At 40.2% G+C, this 18,563-nt stretch overlaps 1 protein-coding gene across 3 annotated transcripts in view; it reads right to left on the bottom strand.

Moving 5' to 3' along the window:
* The window catches only part of LOC124141783 (receptor-type tyrosine-protein phosphatase F-like), a 76,700-nt gene that overhangs the window by 56,288 nt on the left and 1,849 nt on the right, over nt 1-18,563 (bottom strand). For all 3 annotated transcript variants that reach the window (XM_048400256.1, XM_046509890.2, XM_048400258.1), the window contains exon 2: nt 14,485-14,669. The gene's annotated coding sequence lies outside the window, so the exon portion shown is untranslated. The remainder of the gene's footprint in view (nt 1-14,484; nt 14,670-18,563) is intronic.

The following is an 18,563-nucleotide window of genomic DNA, read 5'->3' as shown; positions in this document are numbered from 1 at the left end:
TTTAAAATAGTTGTATTCTCGTCTCAGAAATTTCTTACATTTTCATTTATATCAAAGTACTGTATATATAAATAAAAACAAACATTTTCTTATTCTGTATAGATTAATGTAGTTTTATGTAGCGAATGAATATGCTGTAAAGTATTTCACACTGTATAGTTCGGATTTAGATCCTTTGCCACAGTGTTGCTGTCACACGTTTTGATTGCAACGAACAGTTAAGGTGTACAAACATTCTGTGCTTGTGGAATAACGTTTCTAGTTGCTCATCCTTTGACATTTGCATCATTAGATAGCTATTTGTTACACTGTATGCACTGGTCATTCAAATAAAGCTAATTACTATATTAGTTTTTATTGTTTCATTCGTCAGTTTGTTTAGGGCGTATTTATAGTGTGAATTTGCAGAGCGAAATAACATGGTTCAAGAGGGGATATCAGAAAGTTTTGAGGTGAGATGGGATGAAATGGGATTTAACGTCGCGTCCAAGATTATAGCACTTATATAGTGACGTGTGTGTGTGTGTGTGTGTGTGTGTGTGGCTGCTTGTTCTAGTCAGGACTGATGCCGATTTATAGTGCTAGCAGATACCATGCAGCAGTTTTACATGAACACCCCACTCAGACACAGTTTACTGCCTCCGAAACGACCAGTCCTTGTTTTATCCCCTTAATGACGAGCGCCAGACAGGGTGACAACAAGTACCATCTTTTAATGGTATGACGCGGCCGGGGATCGAACCCCGGACCTTCCGCTTTCCGGGCGGACGCTCTACCACTAGACCACAAATGCGGTCAAGAAAGTTTTGAGCATGGGACTTTTAGGTTGTCGTTATGCTTACGTTTGACATATGTCAGTATTGACCTGTGTTTGGTTAGTCATTTCTCACAATTTGGGGTGCGCCAATCTAGTCACTTGCTGAAAATTGCCTTCAACCTTTAGGTACCCTACTCCAGGAGTATGGCACAGTTATCAACTTTTGATCCTAGAGTGAGTGAGTGAGTATGGTTTTACGCCGCTTTTAGAAATATTCCAGCAATATCACGGCGGGGGACACCAGAAATGGGCTTCACACATTGTACCCATGTCGGGAATCGAACCCGGGTCTTCGGCGTGACGAGCGAACGCTTTAACCACTAGGCTATCCGACCGCCCCTTTGATTCTAGAAGGTCTATAACAAAATAATATTGATGAACGGTTGCCTGAATGCTGAGTGAAGGAATTTCAGGGTGGAAGAATAATAGTTTGGAAAAACACACCAGCTCTGGTTGACCCCTAACCAGCAGAAAGAAGACATTGATGCCGTCCACAACCTGGTACTGAACAGTAGGCGCATTTCACTCCATGCGTTCTTGCAGTTTGCACATCGGGTTTTTTTTATTCATACCTCAATGAACCCGAAAAAAATACACAGTCAATCCTTATAATTAAATTCGACATGGAAATGTTATATACAATAGTTTCACCAATAACAGTTGCACATATCAAAGCAGACAAAAATGACGAGATTGATTAACATTCCAGGTGTAGGAATACATATTGTGGCGTGACATGAATCAAGTGATTGTTTAATTCATTCACAAAAGTTTACACGCCCAGAAAGTCAGTAGCCAATCAACGGAGAGTAGGATTAAAACAAAGACCATAGGACCTGTCAATCAAGGCGAGAGGCGAGAAGAACTGCAACAGTCAGACTGTAACAAACCGGAACAAATATGTCCGGGAGAAGGCGGCTGTTTCAAATGGCATGGTCAGTTACAGTCAGATTCAAACATTAGTCCCCTGAGACCAGAGAGACGTAGTTGGAAAACAGCGGGTTAGAAATGAAAACCTGAAGACATGGAATTTGTGGAATCCAAGCAAGCGGCAAAAAAACCCAGACGAGCGAGCCTGCACGTTTGCTGTTTCATTCCTCGGCTTTCTGTCTCAAAGGGTAATTTGGACAATGGATATGCATGAATTTCGCTAAATGACCTGTGCATGACGATACACGTGAGCAGAAGTAGTATTCCCTCGAATGTAACATTGGGATTCACCGACATTCCGTTGTAACAAAAGTAGTACACCTCGGTGGGCGTGGCTTAATGATTTACATTCATTGGGAAATGAACGCAATAACACGTGAGCAATTCAGGTAATCAGAATGCAGGAATTACAATGAACACAACGCAAATTTAATTATTCCTTCATGAACATCTTCATATGTCAGAGGTTTGTGCCCGATGGGTCTCAAGAATGCTATCACCCACATCACCACCACCACCACATAATCGCCACTTTCATTTTAGGCAACTGACACATCACTAATGAAACACTTCGGGTCTCCCAAAATCAAAGAAGTTTAAAGCAACCAGATCCACCGAGGAATGCCAGGAACAACTTTATTCGGGACACCAAAGACATAATACACATCGATTATTCACCACGGTGATGAATGGTGAATATCATACTAAATCATTGAAAAGATAGCGCGAGTCCATCAAAGAGAAGAGTCTCGGCAAACGTCGATGTGGTAGTTTCCTCGTCCAAGACATGCTCCAGTTCACCAAAGTTATGTCGCAAAGGCTGATGTACGAGAATGTGTGGATACATCCCTCTTCCCCATCCACCTTATTCGCCAGATCTGGTTCTTAGTGGTTACCATCTGTTTTCAATTTTTTTTAAAAAGCGTCCATGGTCAGAGGTTTAAGAAGGACCAAAAAACTGGTTGATAGACCAGCATTTGACAAAACAGACATAACTGGCCTGGACCAAAGATGGACCAAGTGTATACTGTTTGTTTGTGGTTTAACGCCGCACGTTAAACAACGCATGACCAGACAATCCAGTGATTGACAACATGAGCATAGATCCACGCAATTGGGATCGATGACATGCATCCCTTTAGTCGCCACTTACGACAAGCGTAGTCACCTGTTATGGGAAAAATGGGTTGCTGAAATCCTGTTCTATCAAGTGTATACTGAACTGCAAGGGGACGGTGTTGTTAAAAAATTAATGCTCACGGCAATATTTCAGTTATATGTATGTTGCGCCCCAAACGTTCTGAAACACCACCGTAGTCCATGAAAGTGTACAAACTGTGTTTTTCCTGTGCTGGGTGAGTGAGTGAGTGAGTTGCCGCTTTTAACAGTATTCCGGTTATATCACGGCGTGTCAGCTTAATGTTGGAGGAAAGCCCGAAGTGATGCAGGTCTGAGACGTTTATCACTTTGGTGAAACCCGAGAGGACGGGTATGGTGCTGACAAACCTAGAAACATAATCGGGGCGAGCCTGGATTCGAACCTACAATCATAGGTTTCTGGCGTGCCCAAGGTACGCAACTCTGAACAGCGAATCGCGGTGCCTTGGACGACTGGGCCACCCATGCCCCCTCCTACGCTGAGAATCTGTCTTAATGTTTATCGTATGTCCCTAGATGTGTTAGTCCCACAGCTAGGTGTTTAACTACAACTTGTTCAGGCACAATAGAACCACTTAATATGTCGTTTAAGACAATTTAATGTATGAGCTCTCGTCAGTACGTCTGACTCGAACAATGGATAAATCAATAAAATATTCGACTGTCTCCTGTATCTCTGATTAAAAGATGCCCTTTGACTCTATTTAAAACTTTTACTGGAATAAACGCCTTTTTGAATTAAAACAATTCTGCTTTGCCAGATTAGTGCATGAACCTTGTTTGTTTGTTTGTTGTTTAACGCCACACTCGGCAATATTCCAGCCATATGACGACGGTCTGTAAATAATCGAGTCTGGACCAGACAGTCCAGTGATTGACGACATCATGAGCATCGATCCACGAAATTGGGATACGATGGCAAGCATCAACCAAGTCAACGAGCCTGATCAACCCGATCCCGTTAGTCGCCTCTTACGACAAGCATAGTTGTCTTTTACGGCAAGCATGGGTTGCTGAAGATCTATTCTAGCCCGGATCTTCACGGATCTACTGGTGCGTGAGATCATTCCTGTATGATCCATAGTTCTGAAGTTATTAAATTGTTGCAGGTAAGCTCCGGAGCAAGGTAAATATACCTGGATCAGATAGAAAAGTGGTTGATATTGATGAAAACGATCGAGGCCGCAACCTGGCCTCATTGTAACCACACAATTCCCATCGGAGACAAGATATACAACTCTTTTCTCTGAAAACAATAACCAAAACGAATTTCCAACGAAAACGTGTTTACATAATTTCACGAAAACAATGTCAATATATCCCAACAAAATGATCACTGATAAGGATTACATATTTCTGCTGATACAATATAAATATGTAATATCCAACTCAGTTCATCCAGTGATCATCAAGCGACCTGATTTGCCTTATTAGTGCCTTACAGTGAGTGAGTGAGTGAGTATGGTTTTACGTCGCTTTTAGCAATATTCCAGCACAGGAAGTCCTTTCTTAATGGTATTAAGGATTAAGGTTAATCTTTGAAACTGGGATTTGGAGGTACATTGGCTGACCAACTTTGAAAGAGTGAGTATGATTTCAGTAATATTCCAGCCATATCACGACGGGGGGACACCAGAAATTGGCTTCACACATTGTATTCATGTGAAGAAATTCAACAGGTTCATTTTTCTCATTGACCCATTTCTTGGTATATGTTTCGACAGTAACCATAATGATTGTAACCGACGAAGGGTGTTTGTGTTATCAGCTCGGACTCGTGGGATAACTTATTGGGATAACACTATATTCTGGCATTAGTCCGCACTAGTACAAACACAGCCAGACGCACGCAGGGACAATAATCTTGAATCCCACTTCATCTCACTTCTATGACCATGTATGGAAGGTATTGCATCCACAAGTAGTGCAATGTACATCGTGAGATGAGAAAGACCACTTTCAGCAACTCGTTCCTATAATTGAACAATTTGTTTGAGATGGTGTTCGAATAGGAATCTAAACTGTTGGTGGTTCCTGAAACTAGAAGTAGCGCGGGTCATTTAGGGAAACTGATTCTTGTCTGATGTTAAGTTTAAATCATCAATTCTTACTTTACAAGTCTGGAAGATGCGGTATTTTGTCTGATGTAGTGAAGTCTGTTTCTGATTTGGCCAATGGTTTCAAAACAGTCCATAATGGTAATGGTTCTAACTGACGATGGTCCGGTACTCTCAGTCGATACCTTGGGCTCCTAATGTTTGTCCATCGGCAAAACTTGCTGGAGTCGTTTGATTTCTTTCAACGACACGTCTAGTCTTGTTCTTTGTGCAGAGCTAATAGTCCTTAATGGCGGGACAAAACATCTTTCAAATCAATGGTATCATTTGCCCTTCGTTCTTCCTTGTGAACATAGTTGCGACGGCCTCTTTCGGAAGCCGGAAACAGACTCAATACATTGAGGTTGAAGTTCAGAAAGACTGCCAACGTATTATTTTGGTCTTCACATCCATCAAAGCCATGAACTGTGTCTTCTTCTTGAATTTCCTATCAGTTTTGAGGTTTTTTTAACTACTACATTAAACCTAAAACATCACTTTTCAATTTGACCTTATGACTCGCCACTCTAATGCATGCCTGAGCGCCAATGTACTTAAAAGGAGGTAAATCGTGCAGTCTTGTGATAACTGTACTTATTTTTATAAATCGCTGGACTGACAAATCTTTCATGAACTTAAGGGGAGGTAAATCGTTCAGTATTATGTACCGTGCGTGCTTCTATAAATGTCTCGTGTGACAGTCAAGTATTGATGTGTATGTATATTTTCTTTGCATGGACATTCGATTAAAAACTATTAAATTGTATTCATATCCGAATTGAATTGAGGACTTTACACATGCACACGGTCACTTTCAATCCTAAAGAAGGAAAATATTTGGTCTCTGTAGCAATTCTTACTCGGCTTATATTTATTTATGTAACAATCAGTTTATAATAATGATATGGCATTTTGGGGTATGATATTTGCATTGTGTGTCTCTATTCTGAATAAGTCTATTTTTACAAAAATTGTAATGTTTCATGAGGCATAGAATTGATAATACGTTAACACATAATGTTGGTCCTGTTGTTTCACGAAGCGAATCTTTCACGTTTTGTACATCTCAAATAACATGAAAACACTGGATAGATTCTACATGTTGCACTTTTGTTAGTCTTTCTTCATGGGAAAGGTATACACATTTTATGATGCACAGCAGATATATTTTCTAATATACACCCTGCATTATAACTTGCTTAGACGATTCGCTGTGCAGAGTTGCGTCCCTTGGGCACGCCAGAAACCTATGATTGTGGGTTCGAATCCCGGTTCGCCCCGATTATGTTTCTAGGTTTGTCAGCACAATACCCGTGCTCGTGGGTTTCACCGAAGTGGTAAACGTCTTAGACCTGCATCACTTCGGGATTTCCTCCCACATTAAGCTGACACGCCGCGATATAACTGGAATACTGTTAAAAGCGGCGTTAAACCCAACTCACTCACTCACTTGCTTGCTTAGAACCGCCTCCGTGGTCTAATGGTAGAGCGTCCGCCCGGAGAGCGGAAGGTCCGGGGTTCGATCCCCAGCCGCGTCATACCAAAAGACGTTAAAGGATGGTACTTGTTGTTACCCTGTCTGGCGCTCGGCATTAAGGGGTTAAAACCATGAATGGTCGGCTCGGAGTCAGTATACTGTGTCTGAGTGGGGTATTCATGTTAAAATTTCGGCATGGTATCACAGTGAGCTAGCACTATAAATCGGCATCAGTCCGGTCTAGTACAAGCAGCCACACAAACACACACACACGTACATGCACGTCACTATATAAGTGCAATAATCTTGGACGCGACGTTAAACCCCATTTCACCTCACCTCACCTCACTTGCTTAGAGCCCGTGAATGGTTTCTTGAAATCTACAGTAAATGTACTTTCAAATCGCGTTTGTTATGTATAGTTTCTCCTGCACTGTATATTGTTCGAAACAATTGTTTTACGGTATGTCTCGTGCATATCCCAGGTGTAATACCTGCTATATTTTCAGTTAATCAGTATATTTGGAGATGTTATAAATTGGGATATCAATAAAAGCGACACAACCCTGAAGTGTCTATCTTTATACAGCTAAGGGTACGACTCCGACTACTAGTGTATCATGAGCATGTATTTAGGGATGACTATCAAATAGTGAGTACACCAGGTGTTTGCGAAAAAGTGAGTGTATCCTGCCCCGCCGGTGGCACCCATCACAAACACATGCAAAGGCAAGTCAGAAAGAAACGTCATGGTGGTTCTGTGTTACGTTTTATTGTCTTCTATTTAATCATTACCTGCGTTAGGGATGCATAGCCTACGAAATAAATACATACCTAGGCAATTATTTGAACTTCCAGCACAACGTGCGTTTTATTTGCTGCTGTCATTTACCAATATTGAATTTAATTACTCAGCTTCCAATATTTGTTTGACATCAAAAGTGGATCCAAAATACAATTAAGGTCAAGAACAATACATGTACTTGTTTTTATATGTCGAAATCATACGATGAACTCTGCCTTTAGCAGACATTTCTTAATAGTATATTTTACATGGCTATTTTGCTCTTCACGTCCAATGGAATCTGTTTCGGCGGATAATCAAGACTGGTTATTCTTTGCTTTGACGTTTTATATGTATGATTGTGGAAATGTATTTTATTGCTTCTATTTAGTATGTTGCTCAGCAACACTCGCTGTCAAGATATTGTACATTGTCCCACATTGTTTGTTTGTTGTTTAACGCTAACCTCCGCAATATTCCAGCTATATGACGACGATCTGTTAACAATCTAGTCTGGACCGGAGAATCCAGTGATTGATATCATGAGGATAGATCCACGCAGTTGGAATCAATTACATGCATCAAACTGGAAATCAGTGAGCCTGTCCCCACAAACCCGTCATTCACCTCTTACGACAAGCATTGGTTGGTGAAAACCTATTCAAACCCGGATCCTCACGGGTCAGAGATTTTGTGAAGAGCCAATGGGGATCCCGTTGAGAATAAAAAGAAGTTCACCAACAATTCAAAATGAAGTTCAACGAACTGAACTCAGCAAAAGAAACGACACACCACTTAGTGGACTTCAATTGTTCGATTTTCAATTGAAAACATCTTAAGTCAGCGATGTTAAATGAAAAAAAGATTTTTTAATTTTTTTTACATGGTTTTATTTTATTTTTTTAAAATCTGATTTGATTTAAAACTTTTAAAACCTAAAACAAAAATCGCATAAAACACAACTGCTGATGAGTATCTTAGATATCCTTTCTTTGAAAATAAATAAATTTGCGTTTTTCGAAACAACTTTACATTTCAAACATGGTAGGGGACGTGTGGTTGCATATTCACTTCTTTCCCCGGTCTTCATTGAACCAGTATACGTTTACACTTAATTACCCAGCTACAGGTTACTTTTCACAAACTGTTACAGGAACGAGTGTTGGTTAAATAATCAAATTTAAATTTTTTCTGCTTTCTCAATTTTTAATTACATAAAAAACAACTCGATATACTTTTACTTTGCCTGTCAGTGTATGTGGATGGGTTTACATTGCTCGGTGACAGATGGTTGATTGCACGTATCATCTCAAATACGTGGATCGCTGCAGCTAATGCCAATCAATGAAGTGCCTGGTCCAGAGCATATATACAGGATTATTGTTAAGTGTGGCGTTAAACAGCTATAAAAGAAGAAATCGTATGTATAAAGGCAGGGCCACAAAACCCCTTTATGAGACCATGAAGTGATTCGGGTATATGCAAAGATAAGATTTCAATGAGCGCAAAACGACTGAATGAATAAAGGTTCAGAGTGACAAAACACTCTCCGCAGACAGGAGTGATTACTTCAACTATCCAATAGTTAAATTTCACTTCATATCGAGCAATAGTCCTGCAGCTACAGCCTTTGGTGTCTACATTTCACAACTTTTGCTCAGAAATTTTTGATCAAGGTTACAGTGAGTGAGTGAGTGAGTGAGTGAGTATGGTTTTACGCCGCCTTAAGTAATATTCCAGCACTATCACGGCGGGGTACACCAGAAATGGGCTTCACACATTATGTCGGGAATCGAACCCGGGTCTTCGGCGTGAAGAGCGAACGCTTTAACCACTAAGCTACCCGACCGCCCCTGATCAGGGTACAACATTCAAGGCCTCAGGACAGCTTTCAAAAGGTTTATGGTAGACGTGTGGGGAACATTTCCAAATTTGACGCATCAGCCACAGAAATGATGTCCGATGCAATTCCCTATTTTGACGTGTACCATATGTTTCCATGTTTGTTTCAGGTGAACAATTGACTTGCCTTTGCATGTGTCGGAGACGGGTGTCACCGGTGAGGTAGGATACGCTCATCCTTTCGCGAATACCTGGTATCGTTACTATTTGATAGTGATCCATAAACACCTGCTCATGATATTGTCGGAATTGTACAATCAACTGCAGAGATTTCTGTTGTATATCGAAAGGGTTTTGACGCATTATTTAACCTAGTAGTATAGGTAATAGGGGTTCTGCCGCAACTCCACTGGAGCCAGATTTATATACCTATACCACCACTACAAATGGCATTTTTTATGCCAAAATGACAATGCGATTCAACGATAGTCATGAGATTAAGTTAAATTGACTCTAGCTCACCACCACCTGGAGTCTATGATTTAAATTTTTATAGGTAATGGGGGTTCTGCCGCAACTCCACTGGAACCAGATTTATATACCTTCTACAGGTGGCATTTTTTATGCAAAAATGACTATGCGATTCAACGATAGTCGTATTAAAAGAAACATCAATATTAATTAATAATGAATAAACTTTAAAAGGTGTAGGAGCAATAAAAAAATTAGCCACCGCGGCTAAGGTATCTAAAGATGTGGCCAAGGATTGGTTAAAGAAACAAGCGATGTGGCAAATATATTTACCGGCACCGCGTTATATACCGAGGAAGAAGTTTGATATTTTTACAACGAATGAAGTTCATCAGGCTGACCTCTTGTTTCTTCCCCACGATAAGGTAAGACGCAAAACGTATAAATACATTTTAACAGTAGTGGATGTGCCTAGTCGATACAAAGAGGCTGAGCCATTAACCTCGAAAGATTCAACAGAAGTAGCTAATGCACTAAACGCGGACCACTAAAATGGCCAAAGCTATTTCAAGTAGATCCCTGTCGCGAGTTTATGGGATCGATAACTAAACTGTTAACAAAGCACGATGTCGAAATCAGGCGTGGTGAAAGAGAGGCCCACCGCAGTCAAGCTATCGTGGAAAGATTTAATAGGACATCAGCGGAACGTTTGTTTGGCTATCAGTATGGGATCGAAATGAAATCCGAGCGATTGAGATCAACCGAATGGGTGACACGATTATCAGCCGTTGTATCAGCGCTGAATAATGAAGTAACGAGATTAATATGGAAGAAACCATCCGATGCTATTAAAATGAAATCCGTGACTTCCGAATCTTCAGCACCGAGGAGAGGCAAAGAACGAAAACTTCCGGATAGAGTAAGGGTAAGATATTTATACCAGCCCGGTGACCTCGAAGGAGGCCTACGTCGCGCAACCGATCCCATATGGTCCCTTAAGACATATAACATTAGTCGATTGATTATGAAAGAAGGAGAGCCTATTCTTTATTATCTTCAAGATGGACCGGGTATACGTAGGGCATTTGTACGAGAAGAGTTGTTCATAGTTCCCGACGGTACGGTATTACCACCATAACCATAAGCATAGGTAGTTACACCATCCTTATCAATCCATCTCTTTGTATCTAAGGGGGATAATGATGTCTTGTTCATTCTTAATCCATATATCCTATGATTGTAACTTCTTAAAGAGTTCATCTCGTGTTTGAACGTTCTACCGTTGAATAATGATTCTTTATACTGTTCGTGTTTGATATGCTTTTTTACAACATACTTCTTAACGCCCTTAGCTTTTCTTATCTCCCCATTATCGGACTTCTTTATAGAATACATCTTAGGTCTTAATCCGACATACTCCACTATAGGGGTCCCAGCACATTCATCCTTCATCTTACCTAACACCTTTTTATTTACTACGCTGTGCAGTGGATTATCTTTTGAGTAATCGCTCGTGTCGTACATATCTATTTTTTCTGCCATATCTTTATACACATCCTCGGTTTGTATTTCCATCAACAAAGAATCTGTGTCGGTATATAACACCTCGCATCTATCGCCGTATTGCTTCTTAAGTTCGTTGTAATAAAAGTCATATATTAAGTGTTTTGACAAGTCGAGAATACTCATACCGACGTACACCGGTCTGTTGAATTTTATATTACTCTTCTGCATATGCAACGCGGCTAAGTCGTTATCGAATATCTTGCTTCTGTTAAAAGCCGGACTGGCTATAAGTTTCCTGAGTCTTTCTTCCTCATTAGATCTGACTAATTTAACATCAACACGCTTCCTTAGATTCTCCATAGTTTTACCAAATACTGAGTTATTCATGAGCTTATATAGATTCTTTTCGAAATCGCTGGTAGCTATCTTTCTTAAATCTGTGTTCAACCTTATATAGGGCTCCATCCAAGAGCTTTGATCAAACTTTAGAACTCTGTGTATTTTCTTAAGTTTCATACCTAACGATAGATACAACTGGAGATTTCTGTAGTGAACTATATATTTTGTCTTATCCATCAAATTTGGTACGAGTTCTTCTACGTTAGCTAACCTACTATTACCCATCAAGGAGCGTTGATATTCCGACATCCAATCTTTATTAACCATTAATCTTTCGGGAGCTAGCGGATAACTGTTATGATCTTTATGTATTGAACTTGGATATTCCAAGTCAACTTCTAGTATGTACCCTTTATTCGCATCATTCACATTGATATTATGGATATCATCCACTTCGATATCATTCTTATCGACCCACTCAAAACCACCCGTGGGTAAAGGTTGACTCATAGCCCATCCGTACAAATTGTTAGCGTCGAGATATAATATGTGCGTGTCGGGTTTACTCGGATCGTATCCTTCCACTAATTTATTATTAGCCTTAGAATACCTTTTCGCCGCCATCGATATACCACCTCTTAATCCTTTCTCAATAAACAAGTGCATATCGTAATCTGTGAGTAGTTTTAGTTCTACACCTGTCTTCTTCAACAATGCATCCCACGATAGTCCGGGACTGGAATAGTACCATGCCGGGTCCAAGCCGTATTGTTTTAAACATGTCTTTCTAAATATCTCGAATATATCGGCGAGTAACAGTACATCGGTTTTTAAGTACAGATCGTGATAATCGCCTAAATTCTTACAACCTAATTTATCCCAGACCGTCAGAGCGTGTTCATAATCGGTATCTGTTATTTTAGATTCTGTTAAGTTACTATAGAATGATTCAAGGGGTGGTAATTCAGTTTCTTCGAATCTAGACCAATCATCCATATATTCGTAAGGATATACACCTTTTCTCAGCAACAAATGACGAGTTATCTTATCGGTATATTTATTTGATATCGCAAAGTTATCGGGATTGTTCGCATTAGCTAAATTGTCCAGGGAAGATAACAGAAACTGTACGGAGTCTATGAATCTAAGCCCATTACTTTGCTTTATTCTAGCTTGCCCATCCTTGTCCCTATAATGTATAGGTTTAGTCAACGAGAACGAGAACGATATGTATTTTTCCATATTATTAGGAATGCACGTTAAACCGCCGTCGGCCTTTGAGATGCTTGCATGATCCGGCAGTAAAGAATGTTAGTTTAAATTTGGTTACTGAATTCAATGAAATTAAAGTTAACTTGAGTGCAATACCTAATATTTCTACGCTTATTATTGAAGTCTTGTTCGGAGATACACCGGTAGATGCCTTCGAAATATTACCAGGTCTATCGATTAAATGGCTCAAGAAACACGAGCGTCAACGTTGCAACCCTCGAGGGGGGCCAAATTGTTAAAAGTGACAGCATTTCTCTTTCTAAGATATTCTTGCCGTATAATATACATTTGATAAGGTTGATGTATACTCTCAAAACATTTAAGCAAGATCAATTAAAGACTATTATGTGATCGTAATATACACTATGGGTTTATATCCAGAGCTCGATGAAGCATTTGAAAAGATGGATACTTTCGATGGATTTCGATAACATCAAATAAGTGACATAAAACATCGAAAAGAGAAGGAGAGGGAGTTGAGACTTGGATTGTATAAAAAGTATCGCAGAGCCGTGAATGCTCTGGACGGAGTTGACACCGCGCTTGTAGCAGCTGGCATGGGACTCGGTGTAGCAGGTGTTAGTTTATTATCAACTATAATCGCCGCGTCTATCGTGCTCGGCATGGAAATAGCGGCTGGAGTCTCGGGACTGGCAGGAATAACGATAAAATTCATTTCTCGTAGGTTGCAAAAGAAAGCATTAAAACACGATAAGATTCGGATCCTCGCCGAAGCAAAGTTGAACTGGATTGAGGATCATATTTCGACAGCAATGGCCGATTGTAAGATATCCGAGGATGAGTTTCGTTTAGTGCTGTCGGAACTCACCAAATACAATGTAATGAAGCATGAGATTCGATCAAAATATCGTAAGACCAGTGGTATTAGCGAAGACGAGAAAAAAAAGTTCATAGAACAGGGGAGGCAACAAGCGCATCAATTATATTCCGTGCCAAAACGAAAGAACTGGTTGGAGATTAAAAATAGATTGCTTACTATCGTTAGATCACATTTAGACAAATGCGTACATAAATATATAATAATGGAGAATTACAACCCAACAATCGAAAAAGCTATTAAATGGAGAGAATTACCACAAGGTTTTTATTATATCAGTGATGTCAAACCAACCAAATCCGGTTATCAATTGTTTCTTATCAATTTCCAAGAAGAGTGTAGTTATATAGTCTGGTCTCCTAGTAAAATGAACGAAGAACTTAATGAAAATGTTGAATATCGCTTTATTGATAAAAATAATAAAGAATATTTTCATTACCATTTAGGCTCATCTGAACTAATGACAACATTGATTGGCCCCAGGTATTGGTGAGCTGGAGCCAATTTAACTTAATCTCATGACTATCGTTGAATCGCATAGTCATTTTGGCATAAAAAATGCCATCTGTAGTGGTGGTATAGGTATATAAATCTGGCTCCAGTGGAGTTGCGGCAGAACCCCTATTACCTATACTTCTAACCTCCATTCAGATGCATGCGAGTTGAACCCAGAGGCAGGTGGATCGGAACACAAAGTTTGTGCTGGCTTGTGTAATTGACCTACATATATGTATGGTCACGACAGTCGGACCGACGGGCTACACGCAAGACGTTTCCCCGGGAATCCGAAGTTGGAGATGGGTCCTTTATGATAAATCTATTTTCATGTCTGACGGTCACACACGTTTAATCACGTTTGGCTCACTGCTCTGCAGGATCAAGTAGCAAACACTTGCTATTTTTAATGCAGATTGTGTGAGTGACGGATTCGACTGGGGAGCATGACATACTTACATTTTAGACGATCTTTTAGATCTGCAATCACCACCGAGTTTTAATTGATCTTCATGTATTTTTCACCTCTAGTTTGCCATTTACGTCCAATGGAATCTGTTTCGGGTAATCGAGACTGTTTTCTGCTCTGGCGTTGAGTGTGAACTTCTTCGCCGATTTCAGTAGGATTCACTCAATACGAGGGCCTGTAAAAAGATTCCAAGTCTGACTAATTTTCAACTATGGGCCATAACAAAGGGTCAATGTAGTACATTGTTTGATAAAAGGCGACAATGCTTGCCATAAAAGGCGACTAACGGGATCGGGTGGTCAGGCTCGCTGACTTGGTTGAAGCATGTCATCGATTCCAATTGCGTGGATCGATGCTCATGATATCAATCACTGGATTGTCTGGTCCAGACTCGATTATTTACAGACCGCCGTCATATAGCTGGAATATTGCTGAGTGCGGCGTAAAACAACAAACCAAACCAAGCCAAGACATTGTTTGGGTAGTTTATTGCAAGACTAGTGTATTTGGTCTGTTGAGGCCGTTTGTATATTAGTCGCAGCCATTTGAACGTCATAGGGGTCCAATTGGACACAGAAACGGAAAAGAACGAGGACCGAGCAGTCATCAAGCTTTTGACTTCAGAAACAAATACTGGCCAAGAACGTCATTACCGCATGTCACAAGTGTTTGGGGATAAGTGCCCCAGCTATTCCATTGTTAAACGTTGGGCAGCTGTTTTTAAGGCTCGGAGAACAAGCCTTGATGATGGCCCTAGGTCAGGACGACCCTTAACTTCCATCAATGAAGATTCAATCAAGGAAATAGAAAAAATTATACTGCCAGATAGACGCATTACCATTGCTGAACTTGAGGAAGACACGGGTCAAAGCCATGGATCCGTTGAAACTATTCTTCATTAACATTTACAGATGAATAAGATATCTGCTCGTTGGGTGCCAAAGTTTCTAAATTCTGATCTTAAGGAAAAAGGAACTGACATTCTTTACGGATAATGTTGAGCTAGTTGAGGATTTCGTCAAATTCAAAGAGAGATTAGTAACATGGGTCTGCACTATGATCCCAAGTTAAAACGTCAATCCATTGAATGGCACCATTCCACTTCTCCGGTACCAAAGCAATACAAGTCTTTAACATCAGTGAAGAAAGTTATGGCCACTCTATTCTGGGATGCAAATGGTGTGATTCATGTTGATTACTTAGAGAGTCAAAAGACGATTGCCGGTGCCCACTATGCTGATTCAAAGAAAAATGGCGAGTAAAGCTGACTGCTGGAGTTCTACTTTTTCAAGGCGATGCCTATTCTGACACCTTTCGACTGCTGTGCGACAATGTGGGTTCGAAGTCCTTTCTCACTCCATACTCGCCAGACCTGGCACCAACTGATTTTCACCTGTTTCCTAAACTGAAAGAACACCTTCCTTGAAATCGCTATGACGACAAAGATGACCTCAAAGCTGCCGTGAATGGGTTTTTCAAGCGCTAGAAGGCTTCTTCCTGACTGGAATTGAACAGCTACCATATCGATATGAAAAGAAGGGAGATTATGTTGAATAGTAAAATTAAGAACACTTTCACTATTGTTGGATTTGTTTGTTAGGCTCAGAACCCTTTGACCTGGTCCCGTGTATGTACACCCAAAATAAATGACTTAAGGACCCTTGTTGGGTTAATTTATTAAAACGGACCAGCGACTGACAAATCTGATATATCACTGGTCATTTTGACTGCCAGTGGTCTGTGTTTTGGCTTAGAAAATGAGCCGTTTTGATGCACCCTTTAATAAAATCTTTATATTTACATTATTTGAAATATTTCCGTCAAGATCACATGGTGATGGTATTATGCCATTTTTCTGGTCATGCATTGTCAGTTATCTTCATCTGATGCGTGTCTCTGTTGGAGTGCATCACGCTCATAGAGTGCATGGTTAGTCCGTGTAACTGCTAAACTCTGTCTGGAAGGGAATGGCAGCGGCACCAGATTTGGCCAGACTTCTCTGTTGAAGATAACTTGTTTCCTTTGCTTTCTGGAAATTTTACAGAATTCCGAACTCCCAATTTTGAATTTCGATTTTCAGCCTACGAAATTATTCATCTTTCTTTTTTGTGATAGTAGGAAGCGCTTGAGATAGTTGAACCACCAACACGTGTCACTTGCTGTTGATTCTAGATCTCCACATTATGTTTCGTGGTCGTTGGTTTTACCAAAGTCTTAAACGTCTGACACCTGCATAAATTTGGGCTTTCCTCAAGATTATACTGAAGCGGCGTTAAACCAAACTCACTATTCTAGATCGGAGTCCGTCATGACTTGTGTACTTTTCTGTGTGACCGCGGTGATTCCGGGTACAAATATTGGTCTTCAGCAACCTGTACTTGTAGAGAGAGGCAACGAAACGGATTGGGTGGTCATGTTCGGTGACTTGGTTTATCATACGGGGACGAATGAATGAGTATGGTTTTACGCCGCTTTCAGCAATATTCCAGCAATATCACGTCGGGGGTCACCACAAATGGGCTTCACACACATACGGGGACGAGGTAGATCATTGCTCATTATATCAATCACTGTACTATTGCTGGAAATGTAAACAAAACAATAAAAGGTCTTCGCTATGTGAGTGACATAATGCAGACGCTATGTTATATAAATAAATATATAAACGTTATATATCACTACATTCACACTTGCAACAACGAAAATAGCGTGCTGATGTGTCACGATGCAAACATCTCTATTATCTATTAACTAGACCCACAACATACCTTCTCCATGCATTACATGTGTCAAAGCTTTCAGGTCAAAACCTGTTATCTTCCCTGATTGTGTTATTGAAGTGTCATCATTAATCTGTTGCAGATTCCGTAACTTAATCTAAACTGGACATCACATGCATCAATCGTTGTCAAAATGATCAAAATATATTTTAAAAGTTGTTTAAACAGTAAATTTGTCAATATTGCATTCATATACGTCTATGTGACGTAGTGGTTATTAGGTAATGTTATATCATAATATGACATGAAATAATATAATTTCATTGTGAATCATCATCATCATCATCATCATCATCATCATCATCTATTTATGTTCTTTGAATATTAAGCTCATGACGATCGTTATATCAATCGATATTTTTGTTTAACATTTGATTAATATGAGAAATTCGTTTTACATCATGTTACTGAACAAATCCCTTTACCTGTAAGGTATACAAACTGAAAGTTTGCATGAAATATCCCAGGAAAGGTATCTCTAAACACCGACCCTGGCTAGTGTTTCAATTTTAGACCCAGTGTCAGTCAGCAGTATGTTTGTTTGTGTGATAAATCTGCTCTGTGAGGTTTCGAAGGACATTTTTTTATCGGTATGTTTGATTTAGTTTGCTTTATAAGAGCCAACGCAGTAAACTTCTGTACTGCAGGCCTAACACTGTATAGCAGTAGACTTCTGTACTGCAGGCCTAACACTGTATAGCAGTAGACTTCTGTACTGCAGGCCTAACACTGTATAGCAGTAGACTTCTGTACTGCAGGCCTAACACTGTATAGCAGTAGACTTCTGTACTGCAGGCCTAACACTGTATAGCAGTAGACTTCTGTACTGCAGGCCTAACACTGTATAGCAGTAGACTTCTGTACTGCAGGCCTAACACTGTATAGCAGTAGACTTCTGTACTGCAGGCCTAACACTGTATAGCAGTAGACTTCTGTACTGCAGGCCTAACACTGTATAGCAGTAGACTTCTGTACTGCAGGCCTAACACTGTATAGCAGTAGACTTCTGTACTGCAGGCCTAACACTGTATAGCAGTAAACTTCTGTACTGCAGGCCTAACACTGTATAGCAGTAGACTTCTGTACTGCAGGCCTAACACTGTATAGCAGTAAACTTCTGTACTGCAGGCCTAACACTGTATAGCAGTAGACTTCTGTACTGCAGGCCTAACACTGTATAGCAGTAGACTTCTGTACTGCAGGCCTAACACTGTATAGCAGTAGACTTCTGTACTGCAGGCCTAACACTGTATAGCAGTAGACTTCTGTACTGCAGGCCTAACACTGTA

Source organism: Haliotis rufescens, unplaced genomic scaffold (genome assembly GCF_023055435.1).
Source record: "Haliotis rufescens isolate VD_foot unplaced genomic scaffold, xgHalRufe1.0.p SCAF_2, whole genome shotgun sequence".
In the NCBI taxonomy this organism is placed as follows: Eukaryota; Metazoa; Mollusca; class Gastropoda; order Lepetellida; family Haliotidae; genus Haliotis; species Haliotis rufescens.
Note: the sequence above shows the minus strand (reverse complement) of the source record. Positions and strands in the feature narration are given on the sequence as shown.